Below are 11990 nucleotides of genomic sequence, written 5' to 3' on the forward strand. Positions count from 1 at the left end.
GATGACCTGTGTTCAATGTCTGGGATTCACATGGTAGGAGGAGAGAACCAATTCCCAAAAGTTGTTCTCTGACCTCCATCCATGTGCCATGGAATGCACAGGTGTGCATACACATACACACAATAACTAAAAATATAATTTCAAAACAAAACAAGAAGCAAGTTTCTGTTGAATGAATGAATAAAGCACATTTATGACTACAAACCTCAGTTTGCTCCTTTTTTTGTTGTATGTATATGTGTGGTGTCCATGCATGAATGTGTGTTTGTACATGTGTGTGGCTGCACAGCTGCACGTGCACATGTGTGGACATGAGTGGAGGCCCAAGGTTGACATCTGGTGTCTTGGTGTCTTCTTTGATCACTCACCTTATTCATCTGATATATTGGGGCGGGTCTCTTACTGAACCCAGAGTTCACTGCCTCAGCTAGTCTGGCTAGTTGGCTTGTTCTGGGGATCTCCAGTTTCTGCCCCCCACACCGTGGGATTACAGGCTGGCTGCCCTGTCTACCAGACTTTATGTGAGTTCTGGTGGACCCAAACTTTGGTCCTCATGCTTGCTTGCAAAGTGCTTTACCTGCTGAGTCATTTCCCTTGCCCAATTTGCTCATTTTTGAACTGGGAATTTTAAACTTACCTGGGGATAGGGATGTAGCTCACTTGGCAGAGTGCTTGCCTAGGATGTGTGAAATCCTGGCTTGGATCCCCGGCATCACATAAACCAAGTATGGTGTCACATGCCTGTAATCCCAGCACTTGGGAGGTAGAGGCAGGAAGATCAGCAGTTTAGGGCCATACTCGGCTGCTTAGGGAGTTAGAGACCAGCCTGGAATACGTAAGCTCCTGCCTCAAAAAGCAAATAAAAGACCACAGTGGGTAGGGCTGCTTTCTGCCAAAACTGATGACCTGAGTTCAATTCCTGGGACCCACATGGTAGAAGAGAACTAATTCCTTCATGTTGTCCCCTAGCCTCCACACACATGCCATGAAACAGCACACACACACACACACACACACACACACACACACACACACACAAATTTAAAATTAAAAGAAAGGAGATAATGAGATGGCTCAGTGGTTAAGACCACTGGCTGCTCTTGCAGAGGACTTGGGTTCCCAGCCCCCACATGACTCCAGTTCCAGGGTTCCTGTCACCCTCCTCTGGCCTCCAGGGGCATTGCATGCACATGCAGGCTAAACATTCAGACACATTAAAAATAGGGATAGGGAGATGGCTCAGCAGTTAAGAACACTTGCTGTTCTTTCAGAGGATGAAAGTTTGAGTCCCAGCACTCACAAGGCAGCTAACAACTGTTTGGTACTCCAGTTCTACGGAATCTGACACCCTCTTCTGGCTTCTGTGGGCATTGCACACACTTGGTGCACTTTCATACATGCAGAAAAAACACTCATACATATAGTAAAAAATAATAGGGGCTGGAGAGATAGCTCAGCGGTTAAGAGCACTGTTCTTGCAGAAGACCTGGGTTCTAATCCCAGCACCCACATGGCAGCTAACAACTGTCTGTAGCTCCAGTTCCAGGGGATCCAACAGTCTCTTCTGTCCTCTGCAGGCATTGCACAACACGGGAGCACTTACCTACATGCGGGCAATACACACATACACCTAAAATAAAAATAATAAATAAAATATTAAAAATAAATAAATTAGAAGGGCTGGAGAGATGGCTCAACGGTTAAGAACACTGGATGTTTTTGCAGAAGACCCGGGTATGAATCCCAGCACCCACATGGCAGCTAACAACTGTCTGTAACTCCAGTTCCAGAGGATCCAACAGCCTCTTCTGACTTCCACAGACATTGCATGACACGGGCGCATTTACCTACATGCAGGCAATACATGCATACACATGAAAAAATAAAATAATAAAATAAATTATTTTAAAAAAAAATAAAATAAAAAATAAAAATAAATAAAACTTACCTTGGGGAACTGAAAATTAAGTAGTCAGTGGAATCACCTATTCATATAACAAATCTTGTTGCATTCCTCTCCCACCCCAGCAAGACAGTATACCAGGAATCTGGGAAGCAGAAAGGGCAACTAGGTAAATAAATATACGTGAGCAGTTGGTGGTCCATAAGTTATGAAGAATCATCATCTTTATGATGGATGTGAGGAGTCTATGAAATACATTTCATTGTGATCCTGTGCCTAGCTCCTGGATGAAAAGTACCTGTCCTCAGTTGGAACTTTTAATTTTAAATTTTGTTTCTTTTCACTGGGCATGGTAGCACACGCCTTTACTCCCAGCACTCGGGAGGCAGAGGCAGACGGATCCCTGTGAGTTCAAGGCCAGCCTGGTCTACATAGTGAGTTCCAGGACAGCTGGGGCTACAGGGAGACCCTGTCTCAAAAAGACCAAAAAAAAAGATTTTTTTTGGTTCTTTTCACTGTATTCTGTTTTTCCTACCCCAAAGGAAGCTACAGTACACAAATAATTATCACATATGAAGCTTGCCATTTGGGGGCTGTGTCTCCATCCTCCAGTTTGTGTTAGGGCCAAGAGGTGTTACAGTAAAATATGATATCCCCTTTTCTAAGGTTATCTGGGGCAATTTGTTGCATGGAATGGAAGAGGAGTTCTCCATGATGAGCTGTGAGGGAGAGGAATGGAGAATTTTTGATCTTCCCCCCCACCCAGCATCTTTCTAGAAGAGAAGAGCAGGGTAGAATGGAAGATTCCAGGGCCATCCCCATTTGGAATCTTTCCTTAGAATAGATGTTTCCAGCCTTAGCTTTAGGCAGACATCATGATCCTGCTTTTGTTTCCTTTGCCTTTGAACAGAATTTCTCCATAATCTATATCTGCTTTCTCGTTGGAGCATTTCTGGGTGTCGAGAGTGACTTTATATACTCCAATGAACCTAGTCTCTTTCCAATGAGCTCCTTGTGAAAGGGGTTGGCATTGAGTCACTGCATCAATGAGACTTAAGGGAGAAGTTGTATCTATGGCTAAGAGTGATGGCTCATTGTAAGCATTATAAGAATAGAGTCTTGGCAGGCCATATGTCCAATTAAGAAAGTAGAGGAAGTGCCTTAATCTAATAGGGCTTTCTTCCTTAGAGTCTAGTAGAAAATGGGACAGGTACAATCTATAATCTGTTTCATATGTTTGACCCAATTTAGAGATTCTTCTGTAAGTAGAGAAGGATTATGTCATCTTGTGTTACAAAAGAGATAGTCGTTGAGTCATTGAATCTAGGGAATGTATTAGTCTGGGGAAGTGAGGTCCTTAGAATTTAGCAATGAAATGTTTGAAGAAGTTATGAGAAAGGAGGATAGAAATCACTCATGTGGTCATATAAACAGTGACCTAGAAGACATGTAGATTTGTATGCTTCTTTTTTATCTTTTGAATTGCTTACTTACCCCTGTAAGCAAGCATATTAATTACTCAGCCAACTTAAAGCACAGAAATAAGTCAGTCTCAGTCTCATATAGCTCAGGCTGGCCTTGAGGATGACCTTGAACTTCTGATTCTCCTGCCTCTACCTTCCAAGTGCTGGGCCTATTGGCATGTGTCACTATGCCCAGTTTTTTGTTATTGTTGCTTTGTTTTTTGGTATTTTTGAGACTGGGTCTCCGTATAACCAGAGCTGGCCTAGAACTCGCTATGTAGACCAGGCCGGCCTTGAACTCACAGCTCCCTGCCTCTGCCTCCCGAGTGCTGGGATTAAAGGCATGCACTACCACTCCTGGCAAGTATGCCAAGTTTTATGCAGTATTAGGGATTGAACCCAGGGCTTTGTGCATGTTGGCTAAGCACTCTACTAGTTGAGTCATATCTCCAGCTCAGTCTTAGTTCTAGAATTCCAAGAATAGCAGAACCTAGCAGGACCTCCTCTCGAGATGAGGACAGTTATCAAGTTTGCCCTTTACCTTGGTCAGCTCCTGTAAGAATGTGACAATCTGAGGAAAAAAAGGAAAGGGGGAAAAGGGATGGGGGTTTATTAAATCCAAGTGGTGATAAGGTTTGTAGGTTTGTTCTGCTGCAAATGACAGAAATGATGTTGGAACAGGGGAGTCTATTTTCTCACCTCACTTCAGCCATTGAATTCATTTGGCTAAGTTTGTTCCAAGCCTCAGCTAAGGAGGCTTTTTTTTTTTTTTTTTTTTTTTTTTTTTTTAAAAAATTGTGTATCCCTGGCTTCCCTATGTAGACCAGGCTGGCCTCGAACTCACAGAGATCCACCTGCCTTTATATCCCCAGTGCTGGGATTAAAGGCTTGCACCAGCACACCTGGCTTAATAAGAAAAAAAAGAAGCAGACAAATCTAATTCCTAAGCACTGGAATTAAAGGTGTGTATCACCACGCCTGGCACTGTCATTCCCTTCTTAGACCTCCATGCCTTCTCTACCCTTGGTAACGAAGCTGGCAGAGGCAGCCACCCCGTGTTCCTCAGGGACCAAGACCTGACATCTTTTGTCCCATTTGCCTTTGCTTCCATAGTCTTTCCCAACCTCATGGGCCAGGAAAAAGGACTAGAGAGGGAAATTAGCATCAGTGAGGCGGAAGAGTATTCATTCTCTTACCTCCTAGATGGCTCACCCAATGTATCGCGAGTCTCTCTGAAATGGTTGTTTCCAAATTCTTGGCATCTTGTTCAAAGAACCGAAGAAAGTGCACAAACGGCAAACAGCAAGGGAGTTTATTCAGAAGTAAGTCTGCTGCAACACGGCAAGCAGAGGGCTCTGTGAGGTGGCTGCCACTGACTTCCTTTTTGTGGGTCTATGAGGAGGAAGAGTTGTTTACTCGAGTAGAATGTAGGTAGTGTTCTGTTTTGATTGATAGACTTGGATTCTGTGTTTGTTCACTGCACATGTCCTTTCCCATGATCCATATGATTTAAATCATACACATGCCCAATTATGCATGAGCATATATGGTTAACAGGGGTCTTCCCTTAAAGTTCATTTTGAGGAAATAGTTTGCCTTAAGTGAATGCACCCCAAACCAGTCTAGACTGGGTTGGCCTATTCCCCTCAGCTTCACAATCTATTTCAGGATGTATTAGGCCACAAGAAAGGAGTTACTAGGGGTTGCTGGAGAGATATAGGTCGGAGTAACCTGATGGCTTTGTTTGGGAAGGGGTATGCATTCAGTTAGAGGCCAGTGGGGTTTCAGGTTGCTAAGTGATTGATAGGAAAGGGGTATGTGTGCAGCTCAAGCCAAGCCAGGTCCCAGGTTGCTAAGCTATTGCTGTGCTTGCCTGTTTCATAAGCAGTAAGCATGGTGGTGTATGCCTGTAATCCCAGCACTCAGGAGGTGGAGGCAGGAGGAGAAGTTTAAGGTTATCCTTAGCTGCATAGTGAATTTGAGGTCATCTTGGGTTACAATAGACCTTATGCCCCCCAAAAAATAAAAAAAATAAAATAAAATTACCAGGTGTGGTGACATACACTTTTAATCCCAGCACTTGGGAGGCAGAGGCAGGTGAATGAATCTCTATGAGATCAAGGCCAGACTGGTCCACATAGCATAGCGAGTTCCAGGCCAGCCAGGTCTACAGGGAGACCCTGTTTCAACAAAACAAAACGAAACAAAACAAAACAAAAACTGACTCCACAAAGTTGTCCTCTGATCTCCACAAGCATGCTGTGGCATCCACACCCCTCCTACATCATGCACACACACAAAAATAAAGTATAAAATTATAAATAAAAATTTAAAAATTTAAAGGTAACATACTACCATAAGCAAGAACATTCTTTGTGCTTTTTATATTTTGCATACATTGTTTGTTTTACCTTTTTTTTTTTTCCAGTTTGGGTATGCAATTCAGGATCTTAATAGGTAAGTGCTATACAACTGAACTACACACTCAGTCCTCTATTGTTTAACTCAGTCCTCCCAATATTATCTGAGATTTAGAGGTGAGGGAATTGAGACTCAGAGACCACAACCATTTAAGTACAATCCCAGCAAGGAGATCAATGCATTGTAAGACAAGAGGCTCACACCAGCCTGGTGAAAAGCAGTCTAGAGGAAGAAAGAAATAAGAGGCTCCCTTGAAGAGGTGGCATTTGAATTGGGCTTTGAAGATTGGGTCAGATTGAAACTCTCAGTGAATCAGCCCAGGGAATCAGGTGGCAGACAGGAACCAACATCAGGTGTTCACTTTGGGGAAGATTGCTTTTAATCCCTAGAGTCTGGAAACAGGCTATTTGGGAGACAGTAAACCTATTGTCTGTTGGTAGCATTTTCCTTGGGAAGTTCAATGAAGGCAATTCCCCTATGGAGGCTCTTTCAATCCAGGTGTGTCAAGTTGACACTAAAGTTGTCCAGCACAGGGATTATTTTGTTTTTCAATTTGGGGCAACAGCAAGAAAATACTGATCACTTAAGAGACCATCTGTGTGTGTTTGTTGTCTTGTATGAGCTGTGGTCACACTGATCTTACTCTGTGCAGCAACAAGTTCCAGTACAGAACAAGTTCCTTCTTTTCACTTTCAGTTTGAAAATCAGAGACATCCGGTTTTAGCTGGTTATAAAGTTGAAAGTGCTTTATCTATCTGGGGGTTATTTTTGTTTGTGGTTTTTGGAATTTTTTGGTGTTGGCTACTGGATTTGTTTGGCCTGACCGACAGAATAGAAGCAATATGTTCTCAGTCATTTAAAGCTCTTTGGAGATTAAAACTCCCTCCCTCACCCTTCTCTCCCTCTTTCCCTCGCTCTCTGCTGGGAATAGAAGCCAGGACTTTAGAAGTGCTCTGCCACTGAGCTACAACACTTTTGCTCTCAGGCTTTGCATTTCTAAAAAACAAACAAACAAACAAACAAACAAACAAACAAACAAAAAAACAGTCTTGGTTTGTAGCCCAGGCTAGCTTAATTGTACTGCCTGTCCCCTTAGTACTGGGATTATAGACCTGAGTCACCATGCCTGCTCCCTCCTGTTTTACAATGACAACCTTATCAAACATTAATCCATGTTTTTGATTCTTTGCATTTGAGAGGAAGCCTCCCTTAGGCCTATTAATAAAATACTTTTGTTAGGTTAGAATTAAGCTGGGGATGTGTAGCCCAGAAGTAATGCACTTGCCGAGCATGTGTATGGCCCTAAATTCCATCTCTAGCATACACACAAAATACATGCTTTCTGGGGCTGGAGAGATGATGGCTCATCAATTAAGAGCACTGGCTGCTCTTGCAGAGGACCCGGGTTTCATCCCTAGCACTTATGTGGTGGCTAACAACCACCCATAACTCCAGTTCCAGGGAATCTGATTCCCTCTATGACCTTCTCGGGCATTGCACTTACATACCTACAGGTGATAGACTTATACACATAAAATAAAAATAAATAAAATATTTTTTAAAATACATGCTTTCTGTCTTAGAAAATAAAATATTAAAAATTCTTCTTGAAAAACATTCTTTTTGAAAAAAACTTTATTATGGTTTATTTGGGTGTGTATGTATATATGTCCTCCGTTTTGTTTGGGTTTTATTTTTAATTTATTTTTATTTTATGTGTATGAGTGAGTGCTGCCTGGTACCTGCAGAGACCAGAAGAGGGTGCAGACCCTCCCCTTGACTTCCTTTCTCTTTCTCTTTTTCTATTCCTCCTATTTTTACAGTACTGGGGACTGAACCTAGGGCATCCAGCAAGCTAGGTAAATGCTCTATCACCGAGTTATAGCCCTTGCCTTCATTTTTTTTTTTTCTTTTTGAAGCAGGGTCTCCCTGTAGCCCCAGCTGTCCTGGAACTCACTATGTAGACCAGGCTGGCCTTGAACTCACAGAGATCTGCCTGCCTCTGCCTCCCAAGTGTAGGGACTGCAGACTTGCACCACCAGGCCCGGCTTTTTTTTCTTATTTTGAGCTAAGGTATCCCTAAGTTGTCCTGACTGGTCTTGAACTTGTTCTGCAGCCCAGGCAGTCTTCAATACTCCCTGGACTTGGAGGTGGTGGCAGGAGGATTAAGAGTTCAAGGTCATCCTCAGCTAACTATCAAGTTTGAGGCCAGCATGGGCCATGAGTTTAGGGTAAGGGTGGGGGTGATGATGTGGTAGCTTGCTTATTTATATTTATTTACATTTATTTATTTATTTATTTATTTATTTATTTATTTATTTATTTGTATTTACTTATTTACTCAGAGAGAGGGTTTCCCTGTAGCCCCAGCTAACCTGGTTTCCTTGTAGATCAAGCCGGCCTCAATCTCAAAGACATCCACCTGCCTCTGCCTCCTGAGTGCTGGGATTCAAGGTGTGTGCCACCACGCCTAACTATGTGGTGGCTTTTGAGGCCAGGCTGTGCTCTGCTCTAGGTTAGCTCATGTTGTGTAAAACGATAGTTTTTTAGATTGTGCCTTGCCCTGCAAAAGTCCATTTTACAGCAGTTTTTGACTCTATTTTTAGAGTGGAGGATGACTCTGCCCCTGAGTTAACAGTGAATGGTATCACCTATTCAGCACCATCCACAAGGCACAGATTAATAAATGACTTATTCCCAGGAGTACAAAGGGTGCCACCCTATAAATCTATTGAGGGTGAATTGGAACTATAGGAACACATGAGTGTATTAAAATTATATCAGGAGGGGCTGGAGAGAGAGCTCAGCAGGTAAGAGCACTGGTTGCTCTTGTAGAGGACCTGGATTCAGTTCCCAATGTCCACATGGTAGCTAACAACCTTCTGTAACTCCAGTTCCTGGGGGATAGGAGGCCCTCTTTTTGGTCTCTGCAAGCATTGCATGACACAGGTGCACTTAAAACATGTAGGCAAAACATTTCTACAAATAAATAAATAATAAATAAAAATTTAAAAGCATATCAGAAAAAAACAGGCCTGAGAACTTATCAGACATACCAGAAGGAGAAAAGGGTGCAGCTCCTTCACCTGGACCCATAAGGAGGAGGATTCCTAACACCAAGACAGTGATGGCCCTGCTTGACCTGCTGTCTGTCCACCCAGTGTGTATTAAAAGACCGAAAGGAAGGAAACTTCACACTGTCCCAGGGGCTTCAGCTTAGCTCAATGGCTGCTTCTGAGGGAGCCTGCTAACCTGCCCTCTGCCTGTTCTCCTGTGTTGACCTTATGTCCAACCATCTACCTGGACCCAATCTTGCCCTATGCTCCTACAGCCTCCATGGTCCCACACCTCACTTCTGCAGCTAGTCAATTCTGCAACTCTACTCAAGCCTGTGACCTGGCAGCAGCTTCACTACCACCAGCAGCAGCCTCTCTAGCTGGCTTTCTGTCTGGGTTCATAATCCTATCAATGGAGAAATTTTCCTTGAAACCCTATCAGTTTCCCAGCTTTGGCCTCTCAGGCTTCTTTGAAAGTGTTTGAATTTTGCTGTGGCTTTTCTAACCTTTAAAAGTTAATCTGTAATCTACATATGTACATGTAAATAGATATCCTTTACTATGTGATGTGTAATATGTGAGCTGAACGTTGGTATTAGCAAACGTGATTTACTCCTATGAACTGAGCGATGGTGACAGCATGCATAAGTCCCAAGTAAGCTCAAGCCAGACAAAATCCCAGCATAGGCCTGAGAAAGTGGGTAAGAAACCCCAACCCTACCTGAGGAAATATTGGCAACTAATGGCTGCTGGGAGGGGGAGAGTCAGTCTTGTTTAAGGGTGAGACTCTTGATAAGTTCACCAGGCTCTAGTGGATGAACCCACACCAAAGGGCATTCGGAGACACAAACTTGACTCTTTAGACCTTTATCTACCTATCTATCTATCTATCTATCTATCTATCTATCTATCTATCTATCTATCTATCTATCTATCTATCTATCTATCTATCTATCTATCTATCTATCTATCTATCTATCTATCTATCTATCTACTATCATCTATCATCAATCTAAAGTGAAATAGGCTATTGATATTGCCATTGCTCTTAATTGCCCACAGAAGTAGATGATAAGTCCCCATTGCTGAAGATGCAGCCTAATTTGGTTGTAGGAACCACTGTGCAAATAAATCAGGCTGGCCTTGAACTCACAGAAGCCTGCCCGCCTCTGCATCCTGAGTGCTGGACTTAAAGGCATGCACCACCATGCTGAACTCTCTTTTCGCATTTCATTTTGAAAGAAGAGATCTCTAAATTGATCAGGCTGGCCTATCATGCATGAAGTTCTGGGATCAATCCCTAGCACCATATAGCATTTGGGGTGTGGTGGCACATGCCTTTAATTCCAGAAGGCATTTGGAGGCAAGAGGGTCAAAGTTCAAGGTCATCCTTGGATAGACAGAGCATATGAGGTCAGCCTGAGCCATATGAGACCCTGTCTCAAAAACAAAGTGATACTTGGTGTTGACATTATAAGCCCCTTCCTTTTTATTTCCTTTTTTGATCCAGGCTGGCCTCAGACTCCCTATTACAGCTAAAGATGACCTTGAACTCCTGATCCTCCTGCTTCTCTCTGCTGATCTGCTGGGATCACAGTTGTTTGGCATCATGCCTGCCCATTTTTGAAGCACAGAAGGAAGGGATATTGGCCTCTCCACGGTGGCCAATGGCATAAGCAAAATCACAGACACGAATCTTCCCGAAAGACTCACTCAGAAACTAGTAAGGGGAGTGCAAGGGCTCAGGGACCCGAATGTACCCTTCAGCTCACCAGAACAATTACTAATCAAAGCTGGGGACAGGGATTTGCCCAGGCTCATCCACCAAGTCAGTGATACCTCACATTCCCTGGGCCTGCCATCAGAAGACACTGCCATAAACATCATTAGGAGGGCAAGCCTTTGCAAGTCCAGATATTCAGCCTTTCTTCTCTTTTATTTGCTTTCCAGTGGAACACAGATTCCCTCAAAAAGGCCTGGGTTTCAGAGGGATTTGTGGTCACTTTGAAGAACAAAGAGGAGCAGCTGGACTACTCTTGATCTCTTGATTACCGAGATTCCCAGATAAAGGCAAAGGTTCCCTAAGTCAAGCTCCACCCTCAGCCACCCTTTCCTCCCTGACTCTATTTCCAAATGAGGAGCAGAAAAGTATCTTTGCCAAAATGTTTCTCCTCCTCTTCCTCTGGAGGAAGGGTCAAGACTAGTTTAAGACAACGTGGGACTAGAGGGCTAGGAACTGCATGCCAGTCTTTGGTATTGGTCCTACTGTTCCAGCCAGGACCAGAAATGAGCAGTCACCTCCTCTGCATCTTCTCCTCGCAGGCGTTAGTCATCCATTCCCTTTGGACTGAGCTTCTCACAAAGTTGCGGTTCCTTGAAAGCTGAGTTTCAGGTCCCAAGCTAGGGCATGGAGGTGGGGGATAGGATACACAATTCTAGTCCCTGACACCACCTGACCGTGCACCTATTCCAAGGGCCACGGCAGAGAGACACTCAGAGAAAGAATGCCACACGCGATGCGGGTACCAGCTAACGCTGACGCCTGAGACTGGGTCCCTGGTCCCGGGGCACAGAAGGGCTCATGGGCCAGATCATTTAGTCCCGACTGCCTCCCCGCCCCTCTGAGGCTTTCAGTTCCAGCTGGTAGGCCTCAGGGACACTGGGTACAGATTCCTTTGGCCTGAAGTTCTGAAGTTCTCCATGCCAGAAGTTCCCACATGACCCACGAACTAACCCGGGCGGGCGCGGGGAACCAACCAGCCTTGGACTTGGCATCTGGCCCTGCATTGAATCTTGTTTGGTTTCGTCTTTATGAAACTCTTCGGTTCTCCAAACTCAGACCCAGGATTCTTGGCGCTGTGCTGAGCAGAAGCTGGGGGGGGAGGGAGAGAGAGAGAGAGAGAGAGAGACTTGAAGTTCTGAAGTGCGCCATGCCAGAAGTTCCCTCATGACCCACGAACTAACCCGGGCGGGCGCGTGGAACCAACCAGCCTTGGACTTGGCATCTGGCCCTGCATTGAATCTTGTTTGGTTTCGTCTTTATGAAACTCTTCGGTTTTCCAAACTCAGACCCAGGATTCTTGGCGCTGTGCTGAGCAGAAGCTGGGGGGGGGAGGGAGAGAGAGAGAGAGAGAGAGAGAGAGAGAG

The sequence above is a fragment of the Nannospalax galili genome, unplaced genomic scaffold (genome assembly GCF_000622305.1).
Source record: "Nannospalax galili isolate Female #2095 unplaced genomic scaffold, S.galili_v1.0 scaffold95, whole genome shotgun sequence".
Lineage (NCBI taxonomy): Eukaryota > Metazoa > Chordata > Mammalia > Rodentia > Spalacidae > Nannospalax > Nannospalax galili.